The sequence below is a fragment of the Equus caballus genome, chromosome 14, assembly GCF_041296265.1.
Source record: "Equus caballus isolate H_3958 breed thoroughbred chromosome 14, TB-T2T, whole genome shotgun sequence".
In the NCBI taxonomy this organism is placed as follows: Eukaryota; Metazoa; Chordata; class Mammalia; order Perissodactyla; family Equidae; genus Equus; species Equus caballus.
The window spans coordinates 17507795-17530659 of record NC_091697.1 but is presented as its reverse complement, the minus strand read 5'-3'; positions in this window follow the sequence as shown (position 1 = coordinate 17530659).

The window sequence follows — 22865 nt, the reverse complement described above, 5'->3', positions numbered from 1 at the left end:
GCTGCACCAGTTTGCACTCCCACCAGCATTGTATGTGGGTTCCCTTCTCTCCACATCCTCTCCAATACTTGTTTCCTGTCTTGTTAATTATAGCCATTCTGACGGGAGTGAGGCTCTATCTCATTGTAGTTTTGATTTGCATTTCCCTGATAGTTAATGACGTTGAAAATCTTTTCATTTTCCTGTTGGCCATCTGTATATCTTCTCTGGAGAAATATCTGTTCAGATCTTTTGCCTGTTTTTTAATTGGGTTCTTAGATTTTTGTCGTTGCTATGTATGAGTTCTTTGTATATTTTGGATATTAATGCCTTATCAGATATATGCTTTTCAAATATCTTCTCCCGATTGTTAGGTTGTCTTTTCTTCTTGCTGATGGTTTCCTTAGATGTGTAGAAGCCTTTCAGTTTGATGTAGTCCCATTTGTTTATTTTTTCTATTATTTCTCTTGCCTCATCAGACTTGATACTTGAAATATGCTGCTAAGACTGATGTCAAAGAGCGTACTGCCCATGTTTTCTTCTAGAAATTTCATGGTTTCAGGTCTTAGCTTCAAGTCTTTAATCCATTTTGAGTTAATTTTTGTGTATGGTGTAAGATAATGCTCTACTTTTATCCTTTTGCATGTGGCTGTCCAGTTTTCCCAACACCCGTTATTGAAGAGACTTTCCTTTCTCCATTGTATGTTCTTGGCTCTCTTGTCAAAAATTAGCTGTCCATAGATGTGTGAGTTCATTTCTGGGCTCTCGATTCAGTTCCACTGATCTGTGTGTCTGTTTTTGTGCCAATACCATGGTGTTTTAGTTACAATAGCTCTGTAGTATATTTTGAAATTAGGGAGTGTGTGACTTCCAGCTTTGTTCTTTTTTCTCAAGATTCCTTTGGCTACTTGGGGTCTTTCGTTGTTCCATGTAAATATTAGGATTCTTTGTTCTATTTCTGTGAAAAATGTTGTTGTAATCTTGATAGAGATTGCCTCGAATCTGTACATTGCTTTAGGAAGTACGAACATTTTAACTATGTTAATTCTTCCAGTGAAGAGCATGGAATATCACTCCATTTCTTTGTGTCTTCAATTTCTTTCAACAGTGTTTTATAGTTTTCAGTGTACAGATCTCTCACTTCTTTGGTTAGTTTATTCCTAGATATTTTATCCTTTTTATTGAAATTGTAAATGGGATTGTATTCTTAATTTTTCTTTCTTCTACTTCGTTGTTAGTGTATAGAAACACAACTGAGTTTTGTATGTTGATTTTGTATCCTGCAACTTGACTGTATTCATTTATTATTTCTAAAAGTTTTTTGGTGGATTCTTTAGGGTTTTATATACATAAAATCATGTCATCTGCATTAGTGACAGTTTCACTTCTTCCTTTGCAATTTGGATCCCATTTCTTTCTTTTTCTTGCCTGATTGCTCTGGCTAAGACTTCCAATATGATGTTAAATAAGAGTGGTGAAAGCGTGCTTCCTTTCCTGTTTCCTGTTCTTAGAGGGGTAGCTTTCAGTTTTTCTCCATTGAGAATGATATTAGCTCTGGGTTTTTCACATATGGCTTTATTATGTTGAGGTACTTTCCTTCTATGCCAATTTTATTCAGAGTTTTTATCATAAATGGATGTTGTATCTTGTCCAGTGGTTTCTCTGAATCTATTGAGATATCATATGTTTTTTATTCTTCATTTTATTAGTATGGTGTATCATGGTGATTGATTTGTAGATGTTGAACCATCCCTGCATTCCTGGAATAAATGCCACTTGATTGTAGTGTATGATCTTTTTAATGTATTGTTGTATTTGATTTGCTAGTATTTTGTTGAGGATTTTTGCATCGATGTTCATCAGTGATATTGATCTGTAATTTTCTTTTTTTTGTGTGTTGTCCTCGTCTGGTTTTGGTATCAGGGTAATGTTGGCTTCATAGAATGAGTTAGGAAGCTTACCCCCTTCTTCAATTTTTTGGAAGAGTTTGAGGACGATAGGTATTAATCCTTCTTTGAATGTTTGGTAGAATTCACCAGGGAAGCTATCTGGTCCTGGACTTTTATTTTTGGTGAGGTTTTTGATCACTGTTTTGATCTCCTTACTAGTGATTGGTCTAGTCAAATTCTCTATTTCTTCTTGATTCAGTTTTGGAAGATTGTGTTATTCTAAGAATTTATCCATTTCTTCTAGATTATCCAATTTATTGGCATATAGCTTTTCATAGTATTCTCTTATTACCTTTTGTATTTTTGAGGTGTGCATTGTAATTTCTCCTCTTTCATTTCTGATTTTATTTATTTGAGCCATCTCTCTTTTTTTCTTGGTGAGTCTAGCTAAGGGTTTGTCAGTTTTGTTTATCTTTTCAAAGAATTAGCTCTTGGTTTCATTGGGTTTTTAAAATTGTTTTCTTAGTCTTTATTTCCTTTATTTTTGTTCTGATTTTTATTATTTCCTTCTTTCTACTCATTTGGGGCATTTTTTATTCTTTTTCCAACTCCTTTAGGTGCACTGTTAGATCTTTTGGGGATTTTTCTTTGTTGTTGAGGTAGGCCTGTTTTTCTATAAACTTCTCTCTTGGAATGGCTTTTACTCTATCTCATAGATTTTGGCATGTCATATTTTCATTTTCATTTGTCACTAGGTATTTTTTTTGATTTGTTTCTTTATTTCTTCATCAACCCAATCTTTGTTCAGTAGCATTTTGTTTAATCTCCACATATTTGTGGCTTTTCTGATTTTCTTCCTGTACTCTATTTCTAGTTTCACATTTTTGTGATCAGGAAGCTGTTTGGTATTATTTCAATCTTCTTAAAATTAATAAGATTTGTTTTGTGACCTAATATGTGATCAATCCTGGAGAATAATCCATGTCCATTTGAAAAGAATGTGTATTCTGCTGTTTTGGATGGAATGTCCTGTATATATCTATTAAGTCCATCTGGTCTAATGTGTCATCTAAGGCTAATGTTTCCTTATTGATCTTCTGTTTGGATGATCTAACCATTGGTGTAAGTGGAGTGTTAAGGTCCCCTACTATTATTGTGTTATTGTTTATTTCTCCTTTTAGGTATGTTAATAATTGCTTTATAGTATTTATGTGCTCCTATGTTGGGTGCATAGATATTTACAAATGTTATATCCTCTTGTTGGATTGTTCCCTTTATCATTATGTAGTGCCTTTCTTTGTCTCTTGGTATAGTTTTTGTTTTAAAGTCTATTTTTGTCTGATATAAGCATTGCCACCCCAGCTTTCTTTTCTTCACTGTTTGCATGGAGTATCTTTTTCCATCCCTTCACTTTCAGTTTGTGCGTGTCTTTAAGTCTTAAGTGTGTCTATTATATGCAGCATACATATGGGTCTTGTTTTTTTATCCAATCAGCCACCCTATGCCTTTTGATAGGAGCATTTAACCCATTGATCTTTAAAGTAACTATTGATAAGTATGTACTTACTGCCATTTTGTTACTTTTTTTCTGGGTGTTTTAGTGGTTCTTCTTTGTTCCTTTCTTCTTTTCTTGCTCTCTTACCTTGTGGTTTGATGGCTTTCTTTAGTGTTATGTTTGGGTTCCTTTCTCTTAATTATTTTTGTATTTATTTTAGGTTTCTGGTTTCTGGTTACCATGAGGTTCATATATAATAATCTATGTATATAGCAACTTATATTGAGTTGATGGCCTATTTAGTTTGACCTCTTGTTAAAAGCTGTATTACTTTGCTCCCCTCTTCCCACATTTTATGTTTTTCATATCATATCCAAACTCTTACTCTGTGTGTTTGTATCCATAACCCTCTCATCATTGAAATAGGTAATTTCAGTACTTTTCTCTTTTGATGTTCATATTATCTTCATAGGTGGTTTATCTGCTACCTCCACTGTATTTTTGCCTTTACCAGAAATTTCATTGCCCTTTTTTTGGATAATTTTCTTATTCCTATTTGTGGTCTTCTCTTTCCCATTTAAATAAGTCCCTTTAGCATTTCTTGTAAAACTGGTTTCTTGCTGATAAACTCCTTTAGTTTTTGCTTGTATGGGAAACTACCTCTCTTTTCATTCTGGATGATAACCTTGCTGGGTAGAGTATTCTTGGCTGTAGGTTTTTTCCTTTCAGCACTTTAAATATATTGTGCCACTCCCTTCTAGCCTGTAAGGTTTCTGCTGAGAAGTCAGCTGATAGCCTTATGGGGTTTCCTTTGTATGTCACTTATTGCCTTTCTCTTGTGGCTTTTAGGATTCTGTCTTTATCTTTAACTTTTGACATTCTGATTATAAATTGTTTTGGTGTGGGCCTCTTTGGGTTTATCTTGTTTGGTGCTCTCTGTACTTCGTGTACTTGAGTGTCTGTTTCCTTCCTTAGGTTAGGAAAGTTTACAGCTATTATCTTTTTCACATAGATTCTCTGCCCCTTTGTCTCTCTCTCCTCCTTCTGGGACCCATATACTATGCATGTTAGTGTGCTTGATGTTGTCCCAGAGGTCCCTTAGACAGTTCTCATTCTTTTCCTTTTCTCTTTTATCTGTTCAGCTTGGGTGATTTCCTCTAGTCTTTCATCCATCTCGCTGATCCATTCTTCTGTATCATCTACTCTGCCATTGATTCCCTCAATGAATTTTAGAATTTTAGAATTCCCTCTAGTGAATTTTTCATTTCCATTATTGTACTCTCATTTCTGATTGGTTCTCTTTTATATTTTTCGATTCTTTGTTAAGGTTCTCACTATCTTCATCCATTCTTCACCCAAGATCAGTGAGCATCCTTTTTACTTTTTGTTTGAACTCTTTGCCAGGTAGATTTTTTATTTCTGTTTCATTTAGTTCTGTTTCTGGAGTTTTGTCCTGTTCCCTTGCTTGGAACATGTTCCTTTGCCTCCTTATTTTGTCTCTTTCTCTGTGCTTATATCTATGTATTAGGTGGGTCAGCTATGTCTCCTGATTATGGAGAAGTGACCTTACATAAGAGATGTCTTTTGAGGCCCAGCAGTGTGTTACCAGGTCCAAATATTCCAGGAGTGACCCTTGCGTGGGCTACATGTGTCCTTCTGTTGTGGCATGGTTGCTTTTGCTGCTGGTACCCAGGGAGTCTAGGTTGGCCCCCTGGCTGGCTGGTTGAAATGCTCAACTGCATGTGGCTGCTATGGACACTTCAGTCAGTTTATTGGGTTTTGGGAGCCACAGCACAGTTGGCTACAAGGTCTAATAGCACGTTCCTATTGTAGTCTTTCTGTTAAGTGAGTAGGCCCCCAGCATGGCTGGTTGCTAGGCTCAGGGGCTTACAATTGCTGTAGGCCTCCAGCCTGCAAGGCTCTTGTCACCTATCTCAGGGTTGCAGCTGTGTGAGGCTGACCCCAGTCATGGGAGTACCCAGTTGTTTCAGGCTTGGGATGGTGGCACTGATCCTCTCTGTGGCTGTTTGAGAAGCACAGATCTTCTGCCACTGACTAGCTCCACTGCCCACAGGTTCACACCCACTGTCAACAGAGTTCTGCCCTGTGCACATGCCCTAATGCACTGAAGTGGACCCAGTTATCCCATTTCAGAGGCCCCTACACACTCCAATGCCCAACCTACTCCACCTGCTCCTCATGCATGCTTTGCCTTGCAGAGCTGGACTCACTCACCTGCCTCTAGAGGGTCCAGGAAGCCCATCTATGCAAGCCGAAACATTGCTTGAGGGCTTGCTGTTGGTTGGGGCCAGTCTCTAAGGTGGGCTCCCTGCCCTGAATGAGCTGGATTAAATCTGTCCTCTAGTGGGTGTGGCAGACCCTAGGCAAACAAGCCAGGGGAAGAACTCCAATGGCATCTGTCAGCATCGTTGTCAGCACACCAGTACTAGGTCACAATAATGGCTGCTGCCAATATCTCACTCTCTGGAGAGTTTGTACCTCTCACCATAATGCAGCCAGAGTCTATCAAGTGAGTCTCTTTTCACCAAAGATCTGTGCACCTGTATTTTTGGTGATTTTAGGCTGATTTCCAAAATGAGTGAATTTGTGTGTGGGCCCTTTGAGAGCTGGCTTTTTTCTGCTTATATCAATAGCTTTTCTGGGAGTATTCCTCATTGTAGTTAATAGCCAGCAAAGCCAGATATTTTGACACTTGTCTCAGTAGTGCTGAGTCCGAAGGTTGCTTGTAGTGGTAATGTTCCCATACTTAGGTCTCCTGATCCTCCAGGGAAGGCTGCATACCTTAGGGTTACTCCTGGCTGGCTGTGAAGCACTGCAGCTTGTGAAAGTGACTTTTTTCTCTCCAGAAATGAATTTTTACCACTTGCATCTCAGTCAGGACTGTACCTCGTTGCAAGGGTTCTTTTTATCCAGTTTTCAATTCCCTCTCAGGGGTAATTGCTCCAAGAATATTTGTAACTTCCTTGTGTTCATGAGAAGATGTGAGTTCAGAGAGCTGCCTTCTTGTTCTCTACCTCATCTTTGTTTTCTTAACTCGACAAGACCTCTATGCTTCACTTGGATTTCCCCTTTTTAAGTTTCTTTTGGTATTTAGGAGTGTTTGTGTTTTTGTTCTAGCTGTTTTCTTTGTATATTTATCCTTTTTAATGTATATGGTAGGTAGAATGATGTCCCAACCCCTAAAGATGCTGACATCTTAATCCTCAGTATTTGTGAATATATTACATTACATTACAAAGAATAATTAAGATTACGTATAGAATTAAGATTTCTAGTCAGCTGACCTTAAATTAGGGTTATCCTGGATTATTTGGGTAGGCCCATTGTAATCACAAGAGTCCTAACAAGTGAAATAGGGAGGCAGAAAAGTCAGAGTCATAGTGACGCAGCATGAGAAAGATTGGACTGGCCAATGCTGGCTTTGAAGAATGGAAAGGAAACATGACTCAAGAAATGTGTGCAGCCTCCAAAAGCTGGAAAAGGCAAGAAAATGGATTCTTTCTTTAGAGCTTCCAGAAAGCATTGTAGCCCTGCTAACACCTTTATTTCAGTTTACCAAGACCCGTTTTTGAGTTCTGACCTCCAGAACTATGAGATTATTTTTATGTTCTTTTAAGCCGCTAAGTTTGAGGTACTTTGTTACAGCAGAAATAAAAAACTAAAACAATCCTTATAGTCTCTAGGTTTTTTTTTTTTTTTTACTTTTTACTATCTCATTTTTCAGTTTTTAATTTTATCATTTAACTGATATCTATTGCCTCTAATAACAATCAGTAAACTTATTCTACTCTTCTTTTCTCTCTCCCTTTTCTCATTTTTTAGTTTATCATTTCTACTTTGTTTGAAAATATAAGACAACATACTGTTCCATTCTTGCCCCATCTTTGAGTTAGTCTTAGATGTATAATTACATATATTAAATGCTCACCATGAATCTATTTGCTGAATTTATTCCAGTTGTCTCTTGATTGAATGAATTTCATGTTATAGTATAGTGCATTCATGTGCTGCATAATGTTTCAGTCAACAACGGACCACATATACGAGGGTGGTTGGTAAGATTAGCACCACATAGCATATGTGTGTAGTAGGCAATATCATCTAGGTTTGTGTAAGTATACTCTATGATGTTCACACAACAAAATCGCCCAATGACACATTTTTTAGAATGTGTCCCAATTGTTAAGCAACTCATGACTGTGCTCAATTGTGGCTCTTGAGTACAGAATTCACTGAGTCCTTTCATGTTTAAAACCTTATTTTGATAGCCTTGATAATTGAGGACAGCTTGGCTAGATGTAAAATTCCTGGTTCATTCTTTCTTTCCTTGTATTCTATGAAAATATCATTATATTATTGCTTTGCATTGTATGTTATTTTTTGGAAACTAGATAGTCTAATTTTCTTGCACAATTAAGTTATTTATTTGTTTTGTTCGAGGCCACCCATACTTTTATTTGATTCTTTAAATATGGTTTCCTTTAATTCTTTGAAAATATTTATAATAGTTTTGAAGTTTTTGTCTGCTAAGTCCAACATCTGAGCCCCCTCAGAGACCATTTATGTTGACTGCTTTTTGTCCTTGAGTATATCACATTTTCTTGAGGTTTTTTTTTGTGCATGTCTCATATTTTTTTTGTTGAAAATTGGACATTTTAGATAATACACTGTGTTGACTTTGGAGTCTCTTTTTTCCCCTCCTCTCTTGGTGTTTGTTTTTGTTGCTGTTTGTTGTTTAGGAACTTACCTGGAATATATCTGTGAGATCTGTTTTTCCTGTGATGTGTGGTTACTGATACCTCATCTTGAGTTTTTCCTTTATTTTAATGTTAATTTTTTTATTTTTGAGGAGGAAGATTGGCCCTGAGCTAACATCTGTTGCTAATCTTCCTACTTTTGCTTGAGGAAGATTATCATTGAGCTGACATCTGTGGCAATCCTCCTTATCTATTTTGTATGTGGGATATCACCACAGCATGGCTTGATGAGTGGTGTGTAGGTCAATGCCTGGGATCCAAACCTGTGAACCCTGGGCCACTGGAGCAGAATGCACGAACTTAACCACTACACCACTGGGCCAGGCCCTTCTTATTTTTATTTTTAAGCCAAGCTTCCTTGGGATCAGTACTGCCTATGCATAACTCAAAGGTCAGCCAATGATTGATGAGAAGTTGTGCTGAAACACGATGAGCCAGTAAGGCTGCCAGCCTCTGTTTATGTATGAGGAACAAATTAGAAGTTCATGCAGTTTTTAAATATGCTTTGGCTTTTACTTTCCGCTATGTTGTCTTGTTTCTCTTCTGCATGTGTGTGCCAGCTCATGTTCATCCATGAATGTGTGGATGGCATGGAAACACTCAGGTCTGTCCATTATGGGTGTGTGGGAAGCTTATCAAGGCCCTTTGTGGTTATCTTATTTCTTTTATGTCTTTTTGAAATTTCTGACTAGTTTGCAGTCCATTGCTTACCCTAGCCAGGATCACTACTACTCAATAAGGTCTTCTAACTTTATTCTTCTTTTTAAAAATCATTTTTGATAGTCTAGATCCTTTGTATTTTTCCATATAAATTTTAGAATATCTAATTTCTACAAAATAACCTGTGATGATTTTGATTAGGATTGCATTTAATCTATAAGTTAATTTGGAAAGTATTGAGTTTTCCAACATGTAAACATCTAATACTTAGGTCTTTAATTTCTCCCAAGAGGATTTCATAGTTTTTTAAAAGTGTACAAGTCTTGTATGTAATTTAAATATTTTCTATGTATTTCATATTTTCTGATGACATTGTAAATGGTATTTTTTTGTTTTAATATTCGAATGTTCATTGCTGGTATATTTGAGTGGAATTGATTTCTATGTATTGAACGTGTATCCTACAAAGTTGCTCGACTTGCTTATTAGTTCTAATAGCTTTTTTTTTTTTTAAAAAAAAGTTTTCTAAGGATTTTCCACACAGGCAATTATGTTTTCTACAAATAAAGACAGAATTACCTCTTCTTTTCCAATCTGTATGACTTTTGCTGTTTTTTTCCTTTCTTTATTGCACTGGCTAGGACATCCAGTACAATGTTGAGTAGAAGAGGTGAAACAGATGTCCTTGCCTTAGTCCTGATACTATGGGGGAAGGCATGCAGTCTTTCACCATTAACATGATGTTAGTTGTACTTTTTCCTAGATTTGTGTTATCAAGATGAGAGAAGAACCCTTCTATACCTAGTTTGCTGAAAATTTAAAGTCAACAATGGGTGCCGAATTTTGATGAAGTTGTTTTTCCTTTTTTAGATCAGGGATCAGTAAACCATATCTTTCTGGCCAAATCTGACCTGCCTTCTGTTTTTGTGTGGTCTGTGAGCTAAGAGTGAATTTGAAATTTTTAAGTGGTTGGAAAAAAATCGAGAGAATATTTCTTGAAGCATGAAAATTTTGGGAAATGAAAATTTCAATGTCCAGAAAGTTTTATTGGAATATAGCCTCACACTCTGTTTACATGTCACCTAACGGCTGCCTTCATGGTACGATGGCAGAGAGAAATTGTTGTAGTAGACTGTATGTGGTGCTGTTATTGCTTTACAACTGCTACTTGGCACAGTGCACATTGCAGAGATGTGGTTATAAGTCATCAATGCTTTTAATGCTATGAGTATCACCATACTGTGACATTTTAATTCTTTTTAGTACCACTTCATACCCATCATGTAGACAAGAAAAGAAGAGAAAAGTGGACTTTAAATGTTGCACATTTAAGACTGAAGAGTCGATTATTTTGTTATAGAATTAGAAGGCAAAATATTGTGTCTATTATGCAATGATACTCTAGCTGTGCTAAAAGAATAGAATATATTTTGACATCACCAAACTAAGCACTTATCCCAATATTCCCAACTCACAGGAAAGCAACAGTCAGAAAATTTTAAAGGGAATATTTCATCACAGAAGAATTTCCTCCCCCAAATAAGAAATTAAAATGAAGTCACAACCACAGTAAATTTTCAAGTGGCTCATTTGTTAGCCAAGCAAGGATGGCTCTGTATCAATGGTGAGTTAATTAAATTGTGTTTAATTGTAGCAGCCAAAGAAATGTGTCCAGAGAACATAAATTTGTTTAAGAATGTTAACCTTTTTGTGAGAATAGTGACTTGAATAATTGAGGACATTGGAAGCAACATCAGTAGTCAGCTGAAGGCACAAGAAACTACATAAACACTACTTTAGTTGATAAAGTTGTTTCCCATGGAGTTACATGTTACCAGTTCTGGCATCACTGTACATATATACTGGAAAAGAACAATTAAATCAAGTAAATGGATGGCAGATGATGGAAACTAGTCTTCTCATTGTAAGAGTTGGAGGTTACAAATAAGCAATGGGAAGAAGCTAGAATCATTCATGTGGTCTTGGATTAGAGTTGGTGACAACAGAATGAACTCATGTTTAGCTTAATATAGAGAGAAACAGTTACATGTAGAAATATTTATGGATATGTGTATATACATGGGCTAATGTTCATATAAATATTTCCTTGCTCTGTCAGCTGAAAGGGCCTAGAAGCAATGTTACTCATTGTTACTCACTGTTACTCATTAGCAATGAGCACTTCTACTGCCCAGAGTTTGGTTTCTAATACAATATTCCAAGAAAAGGAACCAGAGATCCTTAAGAAATGACTGATTGTAGGACTGGGGAAGAAGATGCTTCTGGAGTGTCTTAAAGCGTCACAAAGTAAGGACGTGCTCAAAAACAAAATCATGCACAATGATGGGGAATATGTCAAAAGGACAGAGGAACACTTAGAAGTTCCCAATAGCCAAAGCTGGAGCATTTGAGTAAGAAAATAAATACAGCAGTGTTGGATTATAGCCCCAAAATAAATATCCATGAGTCCATACTGATGTAAATAATATGTATATAAATAAATGATTGAATAAATAAACAAATGAGGAAGAACTGACAAATCTCCCTGCAGAAGAATTCCAAATAATTTATATAGATACTCTGTATAATGAGGAGTATGACTTCATTTTTTGATGTTTGACTGCTGATAGCTTTTAAGCCTTACCATTCCCTTTCCCTTTGTGCCTCACATCTGGGCAAGCTAATAATAAAGCCTGGATGCTGTCTTTTTTGGCACCAGTGGGAGATTCAAATCCCACAAGCCCCTATCTGTGTGTAACATTTTTAGCCTGGGCCCACTCTCAACCATAATAAGAATCCAGGCCAGTCTCCATTCCTTGTTCTCTCAAGCCATTTGGAACCTGCTTCAGAATACTGACCTTTCTCCCCCAGAGACAACTTTATTTCCTTCTTCCTGATTCAGATGTGTTTTATTTCTTTTTGTTGCCTATTTGCTCTGGCTAGTACTTCTAGTACTATGTTGAATAGAAGTGGTAAGAGTGGGCATCCTTGCTTGTTCCTGATCTTAGAGGAAAAGCTTTCAGCTTCCCGATGTTGAGTATGCTGTTAGCTGTGTGCTTGTCATGGATGATATTGAGGTATATTTCTTCTATACCTAATTTGTTTAGAATTTTTACCATGAGTTTTGAAGGAATATTGAATTTTCATATTGAATTTTGTCAAATGGTTTTTTGGCATCTATTGAGATGACCATATGATTTTTATCCATTTTGTTAATGTTATATGATTTTTATAATATGATATGCTTTTCATCCTTCCTTCTGTTAATATTATTGATTTGCGTATGTTGAACCATCCTTGTATCTTGGGGATAAATCCCACTTGATCAGTATAATACTTAATATGCTATTGAATTTGATCTGCTAGTATTTTGTTGAGGATTTTTGCATCTATGTTCATTAGATATATTGGCCTATAGTTTTCTTTTCTTGTGATGTCCTTATCTGGCTTTGGTATTAGCGTAATGCCGGCCTTGTAGAATGAGTTTAGAAGTGTTTCTTCCTCTTGAGTTTTTGGAAGAGTTTGAGACATACTGACATTAATTCTTTAAATGTTTGGTAGAATTCACCAGTGAAACCATTTGGTCCTGGGCCTCTCTTTGTTGGGAGATTTTTGATTACTGGTTCAATCTACTTACTCATTATTGGTTTTTTTGAGATTTTCTATTTCCTCATGATTCAGTCTTGGTAGGTTTTGTTTTAGGAATTTATACATTTCTTCTAGGTTATCCAATTTGTTGGTGTATAATTGCTCATAGCAATCTCATGATCCTTTGTATTTCTGGGATATCAGTTGTAATGTTTCTTAATGAATATTACCTAAAATTACAAGGCAAAATAGTGTTTCTTGGGGCTGGCCCCATGGCCGAGTGGTTAAGTTCACGCGCTTTGCTGCAGGTGGCCCAGTGTTTCATTGGTTCGAATCCTGGGCACTGCTCATCAAACCACGCTGAGGCAGCATCCCACGTGCCACAACTAGAAGGATCCACAACGAAGAATATACAACTATGTACTGGGGGGCTTTGGGGAGAAAAAGGAAAAAAAATTAAAATCTTAAAAATAAAATAGTGTTTCTGTGAAACTTGTAAGGTGGTAAAGTAATTTGTATGACAACTAATGTTGTTTAAATTACAGGTAATGTCAAGCTGATTTATCTACTTGCTGTGCTGTCAAAAGGTAAAATAAGAATTAGAGGGGCCGGCCCAGTGGCACAGCAGTTAAGTTTGTACATCCTGCTTCGGCGGCCCAGGGTTCACCAGTTCAGATCCTGGGTGCGGACATGGCACCGCTTGGCATGCCATGCTGTGATAGGCATCCCACATATAAAGTGGAGGAAGATGGGCATGGATGTTAGCTCAGGGCCAGTCTTCCTCAGCGAAAAGAGGAGGATTGGCAGCAGTTAGCTCAGGGCTAATCTTCCTCAAAAAAAAAAAAAATAAGAACTGGAATTTCCAGTAGACAAATACATATATTTCTGTTGGGTATATTGCTAGCACTGGAATTTCTGGATTATAGGTACACATATCTTAAATTTAGGTAAATTTTGCTGAATAGTTTTCCAAAGTGGTTCTGTCAGTTTGCATTCGCACATGAGAATTCTGTTGCTCCACGTCTTCACCAATGCTTGGTATTGTCAGCCTTTCAGATTTTGGCATTCTGGTGGGCATGCAATAATTTCTCATTGTGATTTTTCCTGATGTTAGCTTTTTCCTAATGACTATTGAGATTACACAGTTTTTCATATGCTTACTGGCCAACTGGAAATCTTTTGTGACATATCCAGTTTTCCATTAGTTTTTTTTCTTAGCAATTTGAAGAGTTCTTTATACACTCTGTATTTGAGCCCTTTTGTTAGTTAAAAGCAAAATTAAAGCAGAGTAGTGTAGTAAGAATTGTATGTGGGGAGAAAACTTTAGATAGAGTGCCTGGGAGCTCACCCTCCCTGAGCATTTACCATGCATGGCAGGTAATATTCTCATTTACCTCATTTAATTCTCTCCACAACTGTATAAGGTAAGTACTGTTAGCATTCCCATATCAAAGAATAAAATCTGAGGCAATGAGAGGTTGAGCAACTTGTCTGAGGTCACATGGTTGGGTAGAAGTGGCCTTGAGACCCTGGCACTGTATAGTTCAAGTCTGTGCTCTTCATCATGCTTGGCTTCTGCCAGTCAGGTTGTTGAAGAGAGGGCTGCAACTTGATGTAATGGGAGGGTTTGGACCTGTGCAGAGGGTTGTGGACTGATGGTGGTTTAGCTTTTGCCATTACCAAGTGATATCAATGGGGATATGTCATTTAACACACTTAACTATGACGTAGTTATTATGTTAGATCTGTTAACTACAGATTAGTTAGATCTATTAGCTCAGATCTACTAACCATAGCATAAGTGGTTAGATAAGCAATCTTTGAAACTCTCCAAACTTTAGAAGCCTTTTTATTTACTGTTAATGTTTTTGTTTGTCATTTCTCTCTTCTCCCTGACTAGATTTACATCTCCCTGCAGTTATGGACTTTGCTTGTAACCCCATACTAGCCAGCCTAACGTGCATCGACTGTAGTCAATGCACAAATGTTCCTGGATGGATAAAGATAGGAGATTAATGATCTTGGAACACTTGGCACCAGAGTAACAGTCAAAAGCAGTGTCTAGAAATCCAGAGTGATTTCACCTTCAAGGTAGCGTGAGCTCTTCCCTTAGTCTCTCCCCTATAAGGTACAATGAAAAGGACACTCATAAACTAACAGAGGCCATTCACACAACACAATAGAAGTTGGAGAGATCCATGCAGCCATACATCTGAAGGTGGTGGTGTTGCACCCCCCAGGAGGCAGTGGAAGGAGATAAGCAGATCTCCTCTCCCTCCCAGTGGCAGTGGGTGGCAATATAAGTCATGGGACCTCATGCGGTGGCTGGTGACTCTAAGAGGAGAAGGGGGAAAAGGCAGCCCTAGTCAGGAATGCTTGTCCTGTCAGAGTTGCCTCCCGGGCCATAGGAATGCTCCACACAAAGGCAGCTAAGCAACCATGGGAGTGCCCTTACCAAGTCAAGAAGCCCAAGAAGGTAGCCAGTGAGTGTAGGGCAGGAGCACAGGCATGAAAGAAGGTGCCCACTCCCCTTATCCCACCTGGAACATCAGCTTGGCTTGTTGGCCAGGGCAGGGGAGCCCCACCAGAGTGCCTGAACCTATGTGTGTGAAACAGCAGAGGCCAGATGCAGAAAGCCCTATTGGCACAGATTCCAATGGCTTGGGCAAAACTCCAGGGGTCACAGTGGGCTCAGAAAACACAGCTCCAACCCCATCCCCAGTGGTAGCAGGTGAAATCTGCCACCAGATACTACCACTATGCCACAGCAAAAGTCCACCTCATCTAATAGCATGAAGAAGTATATTAACACTCCAGGCCAGAAGGAAAGTGACAAGCGTCCAGAAACCAATCCTGAAGTCACAGAAATTTACAATGTAAATGACAGAGAATTCAAAACAATTATCATAAAGAAACTCAATGAGTTGCAAGAAAACTCAGAAAGACAGTTCAATGATTTCAGGAATAAAATGAATGAGCAGAGGGAATTCTTCACAAAAGAGATTGAAACTGTGAAAAAAAAAACAATCAGAAATGATGGAGATGACAAACACAATGAATGAGATTAAAAAAATCTGGAATCCTTAAGAAACAGAGGTGATACCATGGAGGACAGAATTAGTAATTTAGAGGCCAGAAATATAGAAATGCGTCAGATAGAAGAGGAGAGAGAACTAAGACTAAAAAGAAATGAATAAGTCTCCAAGAAATATCTGGCTCAGTTATGAAATAAAACATAAGGATTATAGGTATTGCAGAGTGAGAAGAGGGGGAGAAAGAAGCAGAGAGCTTGTTCAAAGAAATAATAGCTGAGACCTTCCCAACCCTGGGGAAGGAGCTGGAATTACACTCAAAATGAAGCTAATAGAATTCCTAATTACATCAGTGTAAAAAGACCTTCTCCAAGGGATATATTAGTAAAACTGGCAAAAGTCAATAACAAAAAAAAATATTAAGGGTGGTAAGGTAGAAGATAACCTACAAAGGAACCCCTATCAGGCTTTCAGTGGATTTCTGAGCAGAAACCTTACAGGCTAGGAGAGAGTGGAATGATAGATTCAAAATACTGAAAGACAAAAACTTTCAGTCAAGAATACTCTATCCAGGAAAACTATCCATCAGATATGATACAGAAATAAAAACTTTCCCAGATAAACAAAAGCTGGGGGAGTTCATTGCCACAAGACCCCTCCTACAAGAAATGTTCAAGAAGGCCCTCATACCTGAAAAAGAAAGGAAAGGGTTTACAAAGCCTTGAGCAAGGAGATAAATAGACAGACAAAAACAGAAAATTGCAGCTCTGTATCAGAACAGGTTAGTGAACAATTATAACATTAAAGATAAAGGGAAGGAAAGCATCAAAAATAACTAGAATCACTTTATTTTAATCACAAACTCACAATACAAAACAGAATAAGTTGTAACAACAAAGTAGATGAGGAAGAGGAAAGGGATGGAACCTGCTTAGACTAAGACTTAGACTAAGGACATAAGAGGCTATCAGAGAATGAACTACCTCATCTATGAGATCTTTTATACAAACCTCATGGTAATGACCGAACAAAAAATCACAACAGAGACACAAATGATAAATAAAGAGAAAACTGAGAAAACCATCATAGAGAATAATCAAACTGAATTGGCAGTCAGAAATACAGGGAATGAGAAACAAGGGAAATACAGAACAACTGAAAAACAAGTGACAAAGTAGCAATATTAAGCCCATATATATAAATGATCACTCTAAATGTAAATGGATTGAATTCTCCAATCAAAAGACACACAGTGGCTGGATGGATTAAAAAACACAACCCAACAATAGATTGCCTCCAGGAAACACACCTCAGCTCCAGGGACAAACATGGGCTTGGAGTGAAAGGATGGAAGGCAATACTCCAAGCTAATGGGAAACAAAAGAAAGCAGGTGTTGCCATACTTATATCAGACAAAGTGGATTTCAGGATAGAACAGGTAAAGAGTAACAAAGATGGGCAGTATATAATGATAAAAGGGACACTCCACCAAGAAGACATAACACATAAATATACACTCAACACAGGAGCACCAAAGTACATAAAGTAACTATTAACAGAACTGAAGGGAGAAATTAACAGCAACACAATAATAGTAGGGGACCTCAGCACCTGACTTACAACAGTGGAGAGATCATCCAGACAGAAAATCAACAAGGAAATGTTGGAATTAAATGAAAAACTAGACCAGATGAATTTAATAGATATATATAGAACACTCCATCTAAAAACATCAGAATACACATTGTTTTCAAGTGCACATGGAACATTCTCAAAGATACACCATATGTTGGGAAACAAGCCAAGCCTCAATAAATTTAAGATGATTGAAATCATATCATGCATCTTTTCCACCCATAATGCTGTGAAACTAGAAATCAACTACAAGAAAAAAGCTGGGAAGGGAACAAATACATGAAGAATAAACACCATGCTACTGAACAACCAATGAATCAGTGAGGAAATTAAAAGAGAAGTCAAAATTATCTGGAGACAAATGAAATTGAAAATACATCATACCAGCTCATATGGTATGCAGCAGAAGTGGTCCTGAGAGGGAAATTCATGGTGATACAGGCACACCTTAACAAATAAGAAAAATCCCAAATAAGCAATCTCAAACTACACCTAATAGAATTAGAAAAATAAGAGGAAACAAAGCCCAAAGTCCATGGAAGGAGGGAAATAATGAAAATCAGTTCAGAAATAAGTGAAATCAAAACAAAAAAGACAGCAGAGAAACAAAGAGCTGGTTCTATGAGAAGATAAATGAAATTGACAAATCCTTAGCTAGGCTCACTTAGAAAAAAAGAGAGGAGGCTCAAATAAATAAAATTAGAAATGAAAGAGGAGAAATTACAATGGATGCTACAGAAATGCAAAGGATTATAATAGAATACTATGAAAATCTGTGTGCCAACAAATTGGACAATCTAGAAGAAATGGATAAATTCTGAGACTCATACAACCCCCCAAAACTGAATCAAGAAGAGAGAACCTGAATAGACCAATCATAAGTAAACAGATTGAAACAGTAATCAAAAACCTCCTAAAACATAAAAGTCCAGGACTAGATGGCTTCTCTGGAGAATTCTACCAAACATTCAAAGAAGATTTAATACCTATCCTTCTCAAACTATTCCAAAAATTGAAGAAGATGGAACACTTTCTAACTCATTCTATGAGGCCAATATCACCCTGATCCCATAGCCAGGAAAGGAAAACACAAGAAAAATTAGGGCCAATATCACTGATGAACATAAATGCAAAATTCCTCAACAAAATATTGGCAAGCCAAATACAGCAATACATTAAAAAGATCATACACCATGATCAAATGGGATTTATAGACGGGATGGTTCAACATCCGCAAATAAATCAATGTGATACACCACATTAAGAAAATGAGGACTAAACCCATATGATCATCTCAATAGGTGCAGAGAAAGCATTTGACAATATCTAGCATCTATTTATGATAAAAACTCTTAACAAAATGGGTATAAGAGGAAAGTATCACAACCTAATAAAGGCCATATGTGAGAAACCCACAGCCAACATCATAGTTAACAGTGAAACTAAAAGCTGTCCCTCTGAGAATGCGAGCGAGACAAGGGTGCCCACTCTTGCCACACCTATTCAACATAGTTCTGGAGGTTTTGGCCACAGAAACTAGGCAAGAAAAAGAAATAAAAGTATCCTAATTGGAAGGGAAGAAGTCAAACTCTCACTCTTTGCTGATGACATGATTCTCTATATAGAAAACTCTAAAGAGCCCTTCAGAAAACTATTAGAGATAATTCACAACTACAGCAAAGTTGCAGGGTCCAAAATCAACTTACAAAATCAGTTGCATTTCTGTACACTAATAACGAACTAACAGAAAAATAAGTCAAGAATAAATCCCAGGGCCCAGCCCTGTGGCACAGCGGTTAAATTCTCACGTTCCACTTAGGCGGCCCGGGGTTCACCAGTTCAGATCCCGGGTGTGGACATGGCACCACTTGACACGTCATGCTGTGGTGGGCGTCCCACATATAAAGTAGAGGAAGGTGGGCATGGATGTTAGTTCAGGGCCAGTCTTCCTCAGCAAAAAGAGGAGGATTGGCAGCAGTTAGCTCAGGGCTAATCTTCCTCAAAAAAAAAAAAGAAGAAATCCCATTTACAATCACAACAAAAAGAATAAAATATTGAGGAATAAATTTAACCAAGGAAGTGAAAGACCTATACAATGAAAACTCTAAGGTATTATTGAAAGAAATTGAAGAAGATCTAAAGAAATGGAAAATATTCCATACTCATGGATTGGAAGAATAAACATATTTAAAATGCCCATATTACCTAAAGCAATCTACAGATTCAATGCTATCCCAATCAGAATCCCAATGACATTCTTCACAGAAATAGAACAAAGAATCCTCAAACTCATATGGGTCAACAAAAGACCCTGAATAGCTAAAGCAATCCTGAGAAAAAAGAGCAAAGCTGGAGGCATCACAATCCTCCACTTTAAAATATACTACAAAGTTATATCAATCAAAACAGCATGGTACTGGTACAAAAACAGACACACAGATCAATGGAACACAATTGAAAGCCCAGAAATAAAAAACACAACATCTACGTACACTAATCTTCTACAAAAGAGCCAAGAATATACAATCAAAAAAGGAAAGTCTCTTCAACAATTGGTTTTGGGAAAACTGGACAGCCACATTGAAATGAATGATAGTAGACTATTATCTTATGCCATACACAAAAATTAACTCAAAGTGGATTAAAGAGTTGAAGGTAAGATCTGAAACCATAAAACTCCTAGAACAAAATATAGGCAATTCACTCTTTGACATTGGTCTTAGCAGCATCTTTTCAAATACTATGCATACTCAGGCAAGGGAAAGAAAAGAAAAAATACAGACATGGCACTACATCGGGCTAAAGAGCTTCTGCAAGGCAAGGAAACCAGGAACAGAATGAAAAGATAACCTACCAACTGGGAGAAAATATTTTCAAGTCATATATTCAACAAGGGGTTAATCTCCAAAATATATAAAGTACTTATACAACTCAACAACAAAAAAACAAACAACCTGATCAAAAATGGACAGAGGATATGAACAGACATTTTTCCAAAGAAGATATACAGATGGAAAACAGACACATGAAAAGATGCTCATCATCACTAATCATCAGGGAAATGCAGAACAAAATTACAATGAGATATCATCTTACACCTGTTAGAATGGCTATAACTACCAAGACAAAAAATAACAAATGTTGGACAGGTTGTGGAGAAAAGGGAACCCTCATAGACTGTTGGTGAGAATGCAAACTGGTGCAGCCACTATGGAAAACAGTATGGAGACTTCTCAAAAAATTAAAAATAGAAATACCATATGACCCAGATATCCCATGCTGGATGTTCATCCAAAGAACTTGAAATCAACAGTACAAAGAGATTTATGCACCCCTATGTTCATCACAGCATTATTTACAATAGCCAAGATGTGGAAGCAATCCAAGTGCCCATTAACTGATGAACGGATAAAGAAGATGTGAGTGCAATACCACTCAGACATTAAAAAAGGCAAAATAGTCCCATTTGCAATAACATGCATGGACCTTGAGGATATTATGTTGAGTAAAATAAGTGAGACATAGAAAGACAAACACCATATGATTTCACTCATTTGTGGAAGATAAACAAACACATGGACAAAGAGAACATATTAGTGGTTACCAGAGGGGAAGTGGGTTGGGAGGTGGGCATAAGGGGTAAAAGGGCACGTAGATACGGTGACTGACAAATAATAATGTACAACTGAAATTTCACAATGTTATAAACTATTCTGACTTCAATAAAATAATTTAAAAAAAGAAAAAGCAGTGTCTAGAAACCATGTCTTCCTCCTGGGCAACCTTTTTGCATCTTCCTCCTGGGCTGTGGGCAGGATTGTCTCCTGGATGAGCACAGTTGTGTTGTGTGTTCCAGGCATTTGTGACATTCAGGAATGTGGCTGTGGACTTCACCCAGAATGAGTGGCAGCTATTGAGCCATGCTCAGAGGATACTGTACAAAGATGAGATGCTGGAGAACTATATCAACCTGATCTCTCTAGGTAGGAGTGGCTTCTCTTAGGACATCCCCTCTGCCTGGTGAACATCCTAGTTGTCCTAGAGTACCTGCCTTGCTCGGCCGATTTTTGCCTTAGGATATGGGTGCAAAAACAATGATGTTCTTTCTTTGCACCTCAGGGAAGATCTGCATTTTGTAGAGTTGAAAATAAATGAACAATTTATGTTGTGTCTGACAGTCTCATTTCCTGTCCTATTTCCCCAGGCTCAGTCTTTCTTTCCTCTCCTGGGAGATGATTCTGCTGGCTTTCTAGATCTACTTTCTCCTTCCATTACTCAGCCCTCCCACTGCCAGCAGCTCTCTCTTCAGAAGTCCTTTCTGTCAGCCTTTGAGCGTCCTGCCATTCTTGCCTGGGGTCTTCCTCTGAACGCCACCTGATTTTCTTCCCTTATGAACAGGAATTTTGTTTTCCAAACCAAAACTCATCATCCAACTGGAACGAGGGAGAGAGACTCCCCATTGAGCCCCTGTTCAGGAGAGTGGGGAGCGCAAGGCAGATGGCACACTGGCCACCCAGCAGGTTGGGAGGGGCAGCATCTTTGAGGTGTGAAAGGAGGAAGCTCTGCTCCAGGCCTCTCAGACTGTGGCTCTCAGACTCTTTTCTAGAGGCTTCCTTTCTAGACGGGAGTCTTCGCCAAATGGAGGGGCTCTCTCGACATCCCTTGTCTCCTCTTCCAGCAAGAAGCTTTTGTTCCGTGTTGTTGGCTTGCCTTTTCCAGAACATTTGGTCAATCCTCATTTCTCACTTTGTCAGCTTTACCTTCAGGACAAAACCTCTTCCACAGGCCTGGGTCTCTCCCGACTCCCGATACTTCCATTTCTTTTATTCTTACCTTGTAAATCCTTCTTTGTCCCTTATTTCTACCTCTTCATTTCTTTCAGCTATTTTTTTTCTTTTGATCTATTTTGCAGTATTTTTTTTTGCAATATTACAACAAAGTTTGAAGAATAATAAAATGAACATCCATGCACCAGTCTCTTAAGTATAAGAAATAAACTTTTAATGAAACACTTGAATCTTCTATGTATACTCTTTTCCATAATGCATCCAGCCCCATTCCCCCAGAAAAAACAGTTTTTATGAGTTAGATGTTTATCGTATCATTCTCATTCATGGTTTTACTCTTTTACTTTATATATATGTATCTATGAAACCTTACATAGTGTTGTTTTACCTATTTTAATCTTTATATAAATATCATACTATATGCCTTCCTCTGCAACTTTTTTCATTAATTTTATGTTTGTAAGACTCATCCATGTTGACATGTGTTAGCTCTGGTTTATTCATTTCCAAAGCAGTTTAATAGTCTATTATATGAACATACTATAATATGATTATTTTTTATGTCCTTTGTAGTAGACGTTTTAGATTGTTACCAATTTTTGGCTATTTAGTGTTGCCTTGAACATTCTTATACACATTTTCTTAGCAACTTGTACATGAGTTTCTCTAAATATATGCTCAGGAGTGGCATAGCCCAATTGTAGATCAGACTGGCTTGGTTCATCTTTGACCTAAATAATGCCATGTTGCTTTCCAGCATTGTATCTATTTACTTTCTCACCAGAAGTCTATATCTCCATTTGTTAGAATGCCTTCCCAACACTAGGTGTACTCACACATTAATCTTTGCCCTTCTGTTGGGCATGAAAGGCCATGCCAGGAGGGTTTTATTTGAATACCAATGATCTTGAGCAACTTCTCATATGTCACTTGGCTACTGGTGTTTTCCTTTCTTAGAATTGCCTATTAGAGGCTTTTATCTACTCTTTATTGAATTATTTCCTTTTTTTATTGATCACTAG